Raw genomic sequence first — 15476 nt, 5'->3', positions numbered from 1 at the left:
TATGACACCAGAAGCATGAGCAATAAAGACTAAACCAGGAAGAAGTTGAATCCCTGAATAGACCAATAGCAGGCTCTGAAATTGAGGCAATAATTAATAGCCTACCAACCAAAAAAAGTCCAGGACCACACGGATTCACAGCCGAATTCTACCAGAGGTACAAGGAGGAGTTGGTACCATTCCTTCTCAAACTATTCCGATCAATAGAAAAAGAGGGAATCCTTTCTAACTCATTTTACGAGGCCAGCATCATCCTGATACCAAAGCCTGACAGAGGCACAACAACAACAAAAAAAGAATTTTGGACCGATACCCTGATGAACATCGATGGCAAAAATCCTCAATAAAATACTGGCAAACCCAATCCAGCAGCACATCAAAAACTCTATCCGACCATGATTCAAGTGGGCTTCATCCCTGTTTGATGCAAGGCTATTCCAACATTATGCCAAATCAATAAAATGTAATCCTAGCATATAAACAGAACCAAAGACAAAAACCACATGATCCTATCGTCAATAGATGCAGCACAAGGCCTATGGCACAAATTCAACAGCCCATTCATGCTCAAAAAGACGTCCTCAATAAATTTGGTATTGATGAAATATCTCAAAAATATATAAGGAGCTATTTATGGACAACCCACAGCCCAAATATCATTATCTGAATGGGCAACAAACTGGGAAGCATTCCCTTTGAAAACTTGGCACAAGACAGGGATGCCCTCCTCACCACTTTCCATTCGAACTAGTGTTGGAAGTTTTTTCTGGGGCTAGGGCAATCGAGGCCAAGAGCAAAGAAATCAAGGGTATTCAGTTTAGGAAAAGAATGAAGTCACGATTGCTCCCTGTTTGCAGAACATTGATTGTGTTATATTTAGAAAACCCCATTGTCTCAGCCCAAAATCTCCTTAAGGCTGATAGCAACTTCAGGCAGAAAGTCTCAGGATACAAAATCAATTGCAAAAATCACAAAGCATTCTTTATCAGAGAGCCAAATCATGAAATGAACTCCCATTGCGACAATAGGCCTTCAAAGAGGATAAAACAATACCTTTAGGAAATCCAACTTACAAGAATGTAAAGGACCTCTTCAAGGGAGAACTACAAAACACTGGCTCAGTGATAAATAAAAAAGGACACAAACAAATGGAAGAAACATACTCATGCTCATGGGATAGGAAGAATCAATATTGTGAAAATGGCCATTTTACTGGCCCAAGATAATTTATAGATTCAATTGCCATCTATTAAGCCTACCAATGACTTTTCTTCACAGAATTGCGAAAAAACTGCTTAAGTTCATTATGACGGAACAAAAAGACGACCCACATTGCCAGATCAATCCTAGCCCAAAAGAACAAAGATACCTGGACTTCAAACTATGGACTTACAAGGCCTTACAGTAACCAAAACAGCATTGGGTACTGCGTACCAAAACAGAGATATAGACCAATGCAACAGAACAAGTCCTCAGAAATAATACCCACACATCAACAGCCATCTGATCTTTGACAAACCTGCAAAAACAAGAAAATGGCGGAAAGTCATTCCCTATTAATAAATAGTGCTGGGGAAAACTGGCTAGCCATAAGTAGAAAAATGAAACTGGATCCTTTCCTTTTCACTCCTTATATGAAAATTATTCAAGATGGATTAGCAGACTTACTGTTAGACCTAAAACCATAAACGAACCCTTAGAGAAAACCTAGTAATACCATTCAGGACATTAGGCCATGGGGCAAAGCGACTTCATGGACCTAAACACACCAAAAAGCAATTGGCCAACAAAAGCCCAAAATTTGACAAATGGGATCTTAATTAAACTTAAAGGCTTCTGCCACAGCAAAAGAAACTACCATCAAGGGAGTGAACAGGCAAGCCTACAGAAAGGGGGGAAGAAAATTTTTGCAATCTTACTCATTTGAAATGGGCTAATATCCAGAACCTATAAAGAACCTCAAGCAAATTTACAAGAAAAAAAACAACCTTCATCAAAAAGTGGGGGCAAAGGATGATGAACAGACACTTCTCAAAAGAAGACATTCATTCAGGCCAACAGACATCATGGAAAAAATGCTCGATCATCAACTTGCCGTCAGAGGGAAATGCCACAATCAAAACCACAATGAGCCATGACTCTCACACCAGTCAGGAATGGCAATTCATTAAAAACATCAGGGAAAACAACAGGTGCTGGAGAGATGTGGAAAATTGAGGAACACTGTTTACACTGTTTGGTGGGACTGTAAATTAGGTTCAACCATCGTGGAAAACAGTGTGGGGATCCTCAAGATCTAAAACTTAGAAATACCATTTGACCCAAGCCATCCCATTTACAGGGGATATGTACCCAAAGGCATTATAAGTTCATGCTGCGTTATAAAGACACTTGCCCACACGTATGTTTTATTTGCGGCACTATTCACAAGGCAAAGACCTCTGAATCAACCCAGATGTCCATCAGTGACAGACTGGATTTAGGAAAATGTGGGCACATATACACCATGAATACTATGCAGCCATAAAAAAGGATGAGTTCATGTCCTTTGTAGGGACTGTGGATGCAAGACTGGAAAACCATCATTCTCAGCGAAAATGTCACAAGAACGGAAAAACCAAATACTGCATGTTCTCACTCATAGGTGGGAATTGAACAATGAGATCCACTTTGACACAGGAAGGGGAGCATCCACCACCGGGTCCTTTTTTGTACTATTGTGGGGAGGAGGGTAGGGGGAAGGGATAGCATTAGAGATATACCTAATGTAAATGACGAGGTTAATTGGGTGCGTAGGCCACACCAACAAGGCAATGTATACATATGTAAACAAACCTGCACATTGTGCACATGTACCCTAGAACTTAAAGTATAATAAAAAAAAAAGAAAATTGATGAATTTGGCTTAATTAAAATTAACATTTTTATGCTACAGAAGACATCGGGAAGAAACTAAAAAGACAGACTGCAGACTGGGAGAAAATATTTGCAAATCATGTGTGATAAAGGACTTGTATCCAAAACATGTAAAGAGTTATAAGTAAACAATAAGGCAAACAACCCAAGTTAAAAACAAGCAAAAGAACAGAATAGACACTTCATCTGAAAAGACATGAGAATGATTAATAGCCATATGTAAGCACAGTGAGCATCATTAATCATTAGGAAGATACACATAAAAACACAATGAGATACCACAATGAGATTACATCCCCGGAATGGCTGCAATAAAAAAGACAATATATAGTGTCTAGGATGTGGAGAAACAGGAACTCTCATATTATATATTGTTGGTTGGAATGTAAATTGTTAGCAGCCACTTTGGAAAATAGTTTGGCTATTTCTGTTAAAGTTAAACCAACTTACCATATGTAGTAAGGTTCTCCAGAGGGACAGAACGCATCAGGTATGTGTGTGTGTGTGTGTGTGTGTGTGCGTGCGTGCGTGTGTGAAGAAATTTATTTTAAGGAATTAATTGGCTCATGCAATTGTGGAGTCTTGGTGTCTGATGGAGGAAAGCAGCAAAGGCTGGAGACTGAGGAAAGAGTTGCAGTTTGAGTCCAAATGCAGTCAGCTGGAAAACCAGGAAGAGCCAATGTTGCAGATGAAGTCTGAAGGGAGTCTGTTGGGGAATTCCCTTTTGCCCAGGAAGGTCAACCTTTTGTTCTATTCAGGCCATCAGCTCATTAGATGAAGCCCCCCCATATAATGGAGGACCATCTGTTCTACTCAAAGTCTAACAGTCTAAATGCAGATCTTGTCCAAAATTACTCTCATAGAAATGTTGAGAATAATATTTGACCAAATATCTGAGTGCTGTGATCCAGCCAAATTGATACATAATTTTTAATCATTGTGCCATATAAACTCAGCAATTCTACTTCTTGGAATCTGCCCAAGAGAAATGAAAACATATGTTCACACATGTTACATACAATTACATACAAAGACTTGTATGTAATTGCTCTTCGCAACATTATTTATAATAGATAATAATAAAAACAAGAAAAAATCCAATCTCCATAACCTGGTAAATGGATAAACAAAATGAGGCATATCTACACATTGGAATACTATTCACCATTGAAAAAGGAAAATATTAATATATGCTGCAGCATGGATGAAACTAAAAAATATTGTGTTGAGTATAATATGATTTCACTTATGAAATTTCTAGGAAAGGGAAACTGATTTAGTTAGCAAGGAGGTTAGAGGGGAACTGGGGATAGGAGCAGGAATTGACTGCATATGGACTCAAAGGAATTGGGAGAGATCATGGAAAACTGGATTGTAGTGATGATTGCATCCATTTAGTCCATTTTGGTTTTCTATAAATGGACTAAAACTTCATTAAACTGTCCACTGTTCAATGGACAATGTTTAATTTTATGGTATATGCATTGCACTTCAATCCATATCAAAATTATAAAAGTGGTACAAATGGAGTAAGGATGGGACACATATTACATCTTATAAAAGCTATATTTTGCTTGAGGTGGATCACAGATTATGTTCTAAGTGCTCTAAGAAGGCATCTCTCAAAATGAAATTTGTTTTCTATTCACAAGATCAAAATTTATCAATATTTTAGAAGCCTAATAATTATAATTCAAAGGAAAATATATCCTTTTTGTTATAGTGCAGTGTAATCAAGTCTGTCCTTAAACAACATCCTCATAGTAAATAACTGAAGACTCTCTTCTGAAGACCTGTTTCTTGAGCCCCCTTTCTGTACAATATGGTAGCCTAACATCGACGGCACATTGATAAATACAGCCCTGTGGGGTGAATAGGGAGGAGATCAGCAAAAGTGCAAGGCCAGGAATGCTAGTCTTTGGTCGTATGACTCAGTCCCAAAAATGGAGCTACAAAAGACCTCGAGTAGCCAAAGCAACATTGGGAAAAAGAACAAAGCTGGAGTCATCACACTAGCTGACTTCAGATTATACTACAAAGCATTTCCAAACCTCAAGAATAGTATAAATATCCAGGCACAGGAAGGTCAAAGATCGTGCAGCCTACCAAGACTGAATCATAAAGGAATAGAACACCTGAGTACAGCAATAATGAGTCACAAAATTGAATCAGTAATAAGAATTAGTCCATCAAAGAAAAGCCCAAACCCTGATGTTTTTCCTGCTGAACATTTAAAATAGAAATAATGCCAATTCTCCTCAAAATATTCCAAAGAATATTAACCATATTAACCAGTAGTAACCAAAACAGCATGCTGCACATATAAAAACGGACACATAGGACAGTGGTAGAATAGAGAACCCAGAAATCCATGTATTTACAGCTAGCTGATTTTTTGATGAACATACTAAGAACATACATTGGGGAAATGACATCCTCTGAAATAAATGGTGCTAGGAAAACTGGACATCCATGTGCAGAAACTAGATACCCGTTTCTTACCAACATCAATTCAAAATGGATTAAAGACAAACTATGAAACTATTAGAATAAAACAAAGGAGAAACACTGGTCTAGATAAGGTTTGTATGCGTAAGACTTCAAAAGCACAGGCAAGGAAAGCAAAAATAGACAAATGGGATTACATCAAACTTAAAGCTCTGTACAGCAAAGGAAGCAAAAGAGTAAAGAGACAACCTATAGAATGGGAGAAAATATTAGCTAACTACACATCTGACAAGGGGTTAACATCCAGAATGTATAAGGAATCTAAACCACTCATTAGCAAACAGCAAGCTAACAATTGGAATGCTAAAGTGGGATAAGATCTGAATAGATATTTCTCAAAAGAAGACATACAAATGGCAACAGGTATAAGAAAAAATGTTCAACATCACTAATCATCAGGGAAACGCAAATCAAAACAGTAATGAGATTATCATCTTACCCTAGTTAGAATGGCTATTACCAAAGAGACAAAAAATAACAAATCCTGGCAAGGATGTGGAGAAGAGGGAACTCTTAATTTACACAGGTGGTGAGAATGTAAATTAGTACAGCCATAATAAAAAAAACAGCATGGTAGTTTTTAAAAATATTAAAAACAGAACTGCCATATGATCTAACAGTTTCACTATACTGGGTATATATCCAAAATAAGTGAAATCAGTATGTTGTTAAAGAGATATCTGCCCACCTGTGTTTATTGCAGCACTAGTTGCAATAGCCAAGATACGGAATCAACCTAAGTGTTTATTAGTATATGAATGGATAAATAAAATGTCATATATACAAAATGGAATACTATTCAGCCATAGAAAAGAATGAAATTCTGTCATTTGCAGCAAACATGGATGAACCCAGAGGTCATTATATTAAGTGAAATAAGTCAGGCATCTCATTTATATGTGGAATCTAAAAAAGTTTATCTCATAGAAGTAGAAAGTAGGATAGTGGTTACCACTGGCTGGGGAAGAGATAGGAGAGATGAAGAGAGGTTGGTCAACAGGTGCAAACCTACAGTCACATAGGAAGAATAAGTTCTGGTGTTCTATGGCACAGTAGGGTGACTGTAGTTAATAATAACATGTATTTCAGAATACAAGAGAGGCTTTGAATGTTCTCATCAAAATATGACAAGTATCAAAATACCTCACTGTTTTCCATAAATATATACAATTATTATGTGCCAAAATAAAACTTTAAAAGATATCAGTTTGGTCACACACATATTTATGTAAACATAGTTTTTCATTTCACTAACAGTATTCCCTCTTTTATATTTCATCACTTATCTCACACTGGTATTTTTTATGTTGTGTTTGAAAATCACTGCTATAGAGTACCATAAAGGGTCTTAATTTTGTATTTGTAATCCGACTCTTGCTTCAATCATGAGAAAGTGACTAAATAACTGTGTTAAATGAACTGAAGGAGAGCCTGAGCATGAATCCTTTGGCTTGATTATCTATGTACAATAGTTTAGTAAGACGAAAATGGTTGGTTATAATTGCAGTGATTTAGTTGGAGTATATTGTGTTTGGAAAATTGTTTGTTTTATAATATTGCAGAGAAAATTGGCCTCAGAAATAATTTTACTGTATAATGAACTTTGCAAATTGCTTCTGCAAAATCACTAGGTTCAGGCTTCTGCTTTCAGTTAGGTTGTAGAAGGTGGTGGTGAGACACTGTGGCTTCTGGAACAACTAAAAGAAAAAACAAATTACAAAAATCATTGTTGTCATAACATGTTACTACCTAATAAAATGCCCCAATATTCAGTGGTGTGAAACAAGTCTCATTTAGCTCATGGTTCTATGGGTTGAAAAATCAGGCAGGTGCCAGCTTGGTGATTTTTGGTTGCGTGTCCCGTTGACTGAGATCATTGGGTGGTATTCTGCTCGTGGATGGAATGCTCTGGAGGATTCAAGGTACATATATACTGGGTGCCTGGGCAGAGGTGGAAGCCTAAGTCTACATGACCTTTCTAGCATGGTAGTCTCAGCATAGTTAGACTTCTAATTATTGTGGCTTGGGGCTTCTAGAGAGAATTTTCCTGGAGATAGAAAGTGGACGCTGCCAGTGTCTTAAAGCCTAAAACTGAAAAATGGTACCATATCACTTCCACTATATTCTGTTGGTTAAAGGAGCCACAGAGTCCTCTCAGTTTTAGTGAGAGAAGTCATAGGCATGACCTTTCAATGGAAGAAGTATCAAAACATTTGTGGCCATCTTTAATCTGCCACAGTCCACTATCTGGTCACAAATGATTCAGTCTCTTCCTGTGTTCCCTATATACTCACCCACTTCCAAGAATCCCAAAATTCCTTTCCAACTCTTCTTTACCCTGAGTCTTAAACTTCAAGAACTTGTCATTTGCAACAAATTCATGAATCTCCTCAGGTGTAGCTGAAGAGACACCTACCCAACAATATAATGAGGAAGCAGTCATAGAATAGCTGCAGTAAACATTTCCATTCACAAATAGGGAAACAGGAGACATATAGCTTCACTGGTCCATAGAAATTCTGATATCCTGATGTTAGTTCTTTTATTAGGCTATTCTTGCCTCCTGATGATGATTCTCCCTGGCTCCAGGTTTTGCTCTCTCAATTTAGAGTCATCCTTTTTCTGTAAGAAATGGTCATTTTTTGCAACTGAGTAGCCTTTTCAGCCTTTCTGCCTGGAGAAATTTGAGAGTCCAAAAGCCTGTTTTCATTTTGCACTATCTCTGTCCCTTTCAACGCAAGCTGATGTAATGTTTTTTAAAACTTTATGGGTTTCCTGTGTATCAAATTGTAGCCCACTCCATTAATCAGAGGCCCACCCACATTTATTTTAGAGAGGCATTTTTTTTTCTTTCATACTGAGTCAAGGTATTTTGAAACAACACCCATAATATTCCTATGAACTTTTCTGTCTATTTAAGAGTCCAAAGTGCACATCATCAAGATTCTTGGAGGCCTTTTGCCTTAGAACAGAATCTAAGTGTCATACTCTTAAGATTCTTAGAACTGAACTAGATTCTTAGAACCAAACTAGATACAATTTTAGTTTTTCTGTCTCAATAAGGTATTTTACAGCCATGCTGTAGAGATTTTTATCCTGAAATCATGTTTTACTGGTAGTAGGCCTCAAGCCTTAATAGTAATTCTGTAACTCTGAAGCTTTTTCTTACTTTCCTTTCTAGAGATAATGGGAATGAGAAACTGTTTAGTTTTGAAAAGATCAAGTCCTGGTTCTTTAAAAATTTTCCTCCAAATTCTACTTGAAAATGAAACAATTCTTTCATCAGTTTGTGTATGCGTAACTTATAGGTAGCTAAAAGAGACTACCACTTTCAACCTTTTGCCTAGAAATCTTCTTAGCCAAGTGTATCACTTTATGGCGGTATATTTTTTCTTTTTCTTTTTTCTTTCTTTCTTTTTTTATTTTTTTGAGACAAAGTCTTACATTGTTGCTTGGGCTGGAGTGCAGTGGTGCCATCTTGGCTCACTGCAACCTCCGCCTCCCGGGTTCAAGCGATTCTCCTGCCTCAGCCTTCTGAGTAGCTGGGATTACAGGTGCCTGCTACCACGCCCAGCTAATTTTTTGTATTTTCAGTAGAGAAGGGTTTACACCATGTTGGCCAGGCTGGTCTCAAACTCCTGACCTTGTGATCCGCCCACCTCGGCCTTCCAAAGTGCTGGGATTACAGGTGTGAGCCACCACACCCAGCTTATTTTGTCTTTTCTATTTCATGTGAGGAACAGTGTTACAAACTTCCCACTGCATAAGAAGAGTTATTCCTCTATCCTCCATAAGGTTTTCATTAATGTTGTTCAAACCTTCACTAACAGTCTTCTTAAGTCACTTCCAGCTTCTGCTCACCTCTGGTTCCAAAACAATGCCACATATTTTAAGATTTTATTACAGAATTCCACTTCCCTTTACTAGATTCTGTTATGGTTCTCTAATTCTGTGTAAGAAATTACCTAAACACATCCCCTTAAGACAACAGCTATTTTATTATTGTACCTCACAATTTGTGGGCCAGAGAAAAGGGCAGGCTCAGCTGGTGGTTATTCTGCTTCATGTAGCATCACCTGAGATCACTTGGTGGCCTTCAACTCAAGAATGAGCTCAGTGGGGTCTGGAGGATTGAAGACAGCTGTAATCACATTTCTGGCACTTTGGCGAAGATAACCCAAAACCTAGTTTTATCTGGGACTGTCAACCTGAGGACCTGCATATAGCTTCTCTAGTGTAACAGTCCTACAGTAGTTAGACTATCATGACAGTAGCACAAAAGACAGGAAGGAGGAAATAGATAAATTTTATTATGAAGTTTTTATATTTTGTATGTAAAGTGGTATAATATTTGAAGTTATGTTGTGGCAGGTTAAATGTGCATATTTTAAACATGAGAGCAATCACTAAAACTACAAAGATACAAGTATATTTATAATAGGCCAGTAGTGGAGATAAAATGGAAAACTAAAAAATACTCTATTTCAAATATGGCAGAAAAAAAGGGAAAAGGGAACAAGAACAGATTGGGACAAATAGAAAATAACAAGATAATTCATTCAAATCCAACTATATAAATAATTACATTAAGTTTAAATGATCTAAATATTCTAAAGACAGCAATCATCAGGCTGGATAAAGTAGTGAGACCTAACTATACTGTCTACAAAATATTCCCTTCAAATACATACAAAGCGGTTAAAAGTAAAATAATCGAAAGAGATACCATGCAGATACTAATTATTAAGAAAACTGGAGGGAGATATATTAATAGCCAATAAAATAAACTTCAAAACATAAGATAATACTAGCAGTATTGAGAAATATTTCATAATGACGTAAGAAGCAGTTAATTAAAAAGACATTATTTTAAATGTCTGTAAGCCTAATAATAACAGAGCCTTAAAATACTTGAAGCAAAAATGGACAGAACAGAAAAGAGAAATAGATAAATCTATTACAGTTAGTTATCTCAACACTTCTCTTTCTCACTTTTCTCTCAATTGATACAACAAGTAGGCAGAATGTCAGTAAAAAAAAAAAAAAGTCTGGAAGAGTACTAGGCGTAAAGTAGAAAAAAATCAACATAACCAAAAGTTGTTTCTTTGAAAAGATTAACAAAACTGATAAACACCTACTGAGAAAAAGAAATGACAGTTCAAATTAACAATATAAGAATAAACAGGAAACATTAATAAAGATCCAGGAAATATATAAGGGATAAGAAAATATTATGAACAATTTTATGTCAATACATTTGACAGTTTAATGAAACAGATTCCTTGAAACAACTGTTTCTCAACTGCACTAACATTCTTGTTCCATCTTCTCTTGAATTTGTTCCATTATTTAGCACTTTCCCTTGAAAAATACAACATAAAAATGACTCAAAAGAAGTAAAAAATCTCTGGGAGGCTGAGGTGGGCAGATCACGAGGTCAGGAGATTGAGACCATCCTGGCTTACACGGTGAAACCTCATCTCTACTAAAAATACAAAAAAGTAGCCGGGCATGGTGGCGGGCGCCTGTAGTCCCAGCTACTTGGGAGGCTGAGGCAGGAGAATGACGTGAACCCAGGAGGTGGAGCTTGCAGTGAGCCAAGATCACACCACTGCACTCCAACCTGGGCGACAGAAGTAAAAAATCTGAATACTGCTATATCTGTTAGAGGTATCGACTCCTTAATTAGAAATCTCCCTACCTCTAGTGGCATTCATCAACTAAATTGGGTCTCAGTATTAAGTCCTTGAGAGTGTCTAGAAATTTAAAACCACTGTAGCTGACGAGTTCTCCTCTCAACCCACCCATATAGTTTTCTTCATACTTTCCATTTATTTACTTTACATCCCTGTTGTTGGAGTTTGAAGGGACCAATTAATTACATCACTTTTTTATTCTTACTTTTGAACTCTTTAAGAAGTAGACTTAAGATGAGAATGAAAATGTCAGTTTTGTTTATGGAGAAACTAGGTAAAAGAATACACCTAGCTTTGCATCTTGTCTTCCTACCCCTTCAAATTGGATTGACTTAACTTTCCCTGTAGTGTTTACTATGTAGATGACTGGACAATGTATTTGCATTTGGGCAAGCAAGTTCTGAGAGTCAGAGACTGATGACACATGTGGCCAGTCTTTTGCCCTTTCTCACCAAACAGATGTGTCAGAAAGAGGGAGAAAGGTTGGTGTTTTGTCACCTACAACTTAGGTGACATCCTGCTCTTATTGTGGTTCATTTTTCCAAGCAGTCATGCCTTCCCAGTTCAAATGGAACCCACAGTTAGTCCACTGCTGACTTAACTTTCAGTTCCTTATGTTGTTTGGACCTTATGCTCTATTGTGAACAAGTTATTATAACTTTGATCTTTTCTCATACCTGTTTTCCCTTCTCTTCCCTAGAAATTCAAACCTGGCATTCAAAGGCTGTAATTTTTTTTTTTTTTCTTTTTTAAACCATCTCAAGAAAAAGCATGGCATTTAAAAAATCCTAGGTTTAAAGGAGGCTTGATTTGTACCTTTGCTTACCAATATCAATTCAAGGCTCGGCATGCCACCTTTGTTCATTAGTTCCTTTTCTTGTAACTCTTTCACTACCATCTCCCTTTTCTAATTCCTATTACTGGTTGACTTCCAGGACAGTGCTCCAAATTCTTCAGTGGTGTCACCACCAGGCTTGAAAGTAATGTCAACCCACACCATGTGACTATAATCTGTTTCTCCAAATTCATATTTTTGAGTTTCTGATACTCAGAACTCATAGTGTTTTAACTGTCTCAGTTATGCCAGCCAGAATTGTTCCAATATGTTAAATACTGAAAGCCCCTCTTTTCTGTTTTCTTATTCTCTGGCAATTTTTTTCTTTTAAACTCTTAAGTTCAAATATTTTTTTCTGTTCATATACTTTCTCTCCATCTTTTTTTCTCCATTCTCTCCTCCTCCCTTTCCCTCTTTCACTCTTGTCTCGATAGATGGTCTTGCGATTGGGTCTGAACTCCCTCAACTTTACTCCCTTACACACAAAATGTTTATATTCATCACCAATCCTTTCCTCTATTTCTAACCGTGGAGAAACAACTGTTTCTCCTCTTTAACACGATTAACTGCACTAAAGCTCTTGTTCCCATCTTCTCTTGAATTTGTTCCATTATTTAGCAATCTCCCTTATATTTCTTCCTGTTACTAGCATTAAAAATGGGAAAAAAAAAAACAAAAAACCCACCAATGACGAAAACCTTGTTAAAGATTCAGCTTCACTTTCAAAGTATGCCAGACTTCTTAGAAGACTAAAATTTATTGATTAATTCCACTTTTTCTCCTTTAAAAAAATTTTCCAATTATTGGAAGTCTTTGTTTACTTCTCTTGCCTTTCTGAAAGGTATTCCGAAGGTCCCTAGTGACTGGTAAGTTCTTCTCAGTTCTTCTGCCCTGAAAAGACAGGACTGGGCACGTTCTTCTTTTGCTCTTCTTTTGTGACTTCATTGATAGATATCCGTGTTTTGTGGAAGGCCCCTTCTGAAATAAATAAACCTTTTAGGAGATGTGCAAACTGTTCTATTGACTTAGTGCAGTAAATAAGACTACACGGATGATTCTGAAATGATACCTCCTTAGAGAAAATTTGTATAAGATTTTTATTATAGGTTGGAGCTCCGAAATTCTAGGACAGGATATCAGAAATGAAGCGAGTCATTGGATTGGTTATTTCTTAAGTTCATGGTTGATGTAAACAATGCATGGTTCTGATCAGAAAGAAAGGTCTATTGTGGCCTAAGAATCCTACGTTTGTAACCGTATAACTGAATGTTGGTGATGGTTTCAGGTCTCAGTCTTGCATAATTGTTTGGGTGGTTATTCTGCTTCTCATTTTCAAGTATATCTTCAGAGAATTTTAAACTTTTTACTTTTTTTGCAGTTACTCTGATTTCTTCTCATCTTGACTACTGTAGTAACAAAATGTATCTTATTGCTTTTTGAATTTTCTCATGGTAACTTACACTTGAAAACCAGAGCCATCTTTTACAATACAAATTTGAATGTGTTTTCTACCAAACACCATTGATGTCTCTTTATATATAAAATAAAGCCCCATGTACTGACTCTAGCATGCAGCCTCTTAAAATATAATCTCAGCCCCAAATCCCAGTCCTTATAGATCTCCCTGCCCATTTCCCTCTTTCTGTTTGTATTCAGTCCATAAGTCAGAGACTTCCCACATTTTCCCTATAGTAATTAACGTGCTCCAAAATCCCACAGTGCCTTGTGTCACTTGTAGCACTTACTACATCTACCTCAATATAGAGTTTTTCATGTTTGCCTCTTATGGCGGTTTGTATTTCTTAAGAACAAGAACTGTCTCTTATTCAACTTCATGGCTCCCTGTTCCCTATGATACTGAGTAGGGCACAAATGCCAGCTAAATTTTAAATAATTCAGTTTAAATCAGGGTTAAATATCTAATAATATGTTTTCTAAAATTTTAGGAGGTTGACATAAAATAAGTGAAGACAATATATCTCCTATTTTAGAAATCTTTGAGCACAGCTTGAGATTTTTATTTTAGATTATCAAATTATATATGGTATCAGAACTGTAAATTTTATAGAACTTCATATAACTCTTTTATGGTCTTTCAGGTGCAGTCATCTGATTGGCTCCTATAAGGTACCTAGAAATTCTTTTTAATTTTGTTATTTCCACTACATTTGTTTTCAGATAGAAATGAATGCCATTTCCCATCCAGTACTGAAGTGTTAAAGTTGGAAGACATTTGCTAAGTCAAATCACTTCAGGTAAGTCTGCTCACATCTAGCTTGGTACCAGCTTAAGGTTCATTTAAAATGCAGAGAATTAAGTTCACTAACTTGGACATCTCAACTCTCAAATTTCTCAGCATATCTTCTAGTCACCTGGTATGTTGAATCACTGGTCTTGGGAAATAGTGGGAAAATGATTTCTTATTAAATTTCACATGCTTATAAAAATAAAATGTTCTGGCCAGGCATGGTGACTCACGCTTGTAATCCCAGCACTGTGGGAGGCCGAGGTGGGTGGATCACCTGAGGTCAGGAGTTCGAGACCGGCCTGACCAACAAGGTGAAACCCCATCCCTACTAAAACTACAAAAATTAGCTGGCCATGGTGGCAGACACCTGTAGTCCCAGCTACTCTGGAGGCTGAAACAGGAGAATTGCTTCAGCCCTAGAGGCCGAGGTTGCAATGAGCTGACATCATACCACTGTATTCCAGCCTGGGTGGGCAACAGAGTGAGACTCCATGTCAAAAAAATAAAATAAAATAAATTGTTCAGTTTTAAACTCATGATGTTATTTGTCTAAATGAGACTAACACATGAAAATCATCCTTGAATTTGTATCAAGTCTAGTTGAAAAGTCCTAAGTGCCAAACAATGCTTTTGTATTGTAGCTAATGTATATGTATATATGTAGATATATATTTAGTTTTTTAAGTCTTTATGCAGCTTTTCTAAATTATTTATATGTTCTTATTTAAGGAAGTACTTTGTTAATTAACTAGCACTTGAACCTTAAATGTTTATTAACTATTTGTGTAAAAAAATCTTTGAAAGGTCATCTTAATCACCCTCAACTCTTACAGTGATCTCCTAATAATCTTTCTGTATTCGTTCTTTCTTCCCCTGTCCTGTGTTCATTGTTAGATAAACCTGCATATAGAACCACTTTCAGTAATTTTAAAATGCTTTAATGGCTTCCAACTCCTCCTTGGATGGAATCTGTGTTCCTTTGCCTGGCATTCAAAGCCCCCCACCAAGGTCCTGAAAACATACCCCACTTGAGCCAACTGGGCTTTTCCTGTACTCTGAAGTCTCCTTGTTCTTCGTGCATCTGTCTTGACTTGTACTGGCTTTCCTGCCTGTGATGTCCCCTGCTGCCCTGACACTGTTTCCTCTGCACATTGAAACCCTGTGCAAGCCTCTCTATGACATGTTCCCTGATTACTCCAGCTAGAAGCACTAGTTCTTTCTCTCTCTGCCAGTGTCATCTAATGTTTTGTTTGTGTCACTGTTGTGGCATATT

At 37.0% G+C, this 15476-nt stretch overlaps 2 long non-coding RNA genes across 4 annotated transcripts in view; one reads left to right on the top strand and one right to left on the bottom strand.

The window, feature by feature from the left end:
* LOC108521985 (uncharacterized) overlaps positions 1 to 15476 on the top strand; it is a 119529-nt gene that overhangs the window by 71883 nt on the left and 32170 nt on the right. For all 3 annotated transcript variants that reach the window (XR_001883330.1, XR_001883328.1, XR_001883329.1), the window contains exon 3: positions 14134 to 14210. This is a non-coding gene — a long non-coding RNA (uncharacterized LOC108521985). The remainder of the gene's footprint in view (positions 1 to 14133; positions 14211 to 15476) is intronic.
* LOC108521984 (uncharacterized) lies at positions 7037 to 13001 on the bottom strand. Its single transcript, XR_001883327.1, has 3 exons — positions 12641 to 13001; positions 9433 to 9547; positions 7037 to 7121 (listed from the first exon to the last, which is right to left on the bottom strand). It is a non-coding gene; the product is annotated as an uncharacterized LOC108521984 (long non-coding RNA).

Source organism: Rhinopithecus bieti, unplaced genomic scaffold (genome assembly GCF_001698545.2).
Source record: "Rhinopithecus bieti isolate Rb0 unplaced genomic scaffold, ASM169854v2 scaffold_63308, whole genome shotgun sequence".
NCBI lineage: Eukaryota > Metazoa > Chordata > Mammalia > Primates > Cercopithecidae > Rhinopithecus > Rhinopithecus bieti.
The sequence above is the reverse complement of the archived record's forward strand: the minus strand, read 5'-3'. Positions and strand labels throughout refer to the sequence as shown.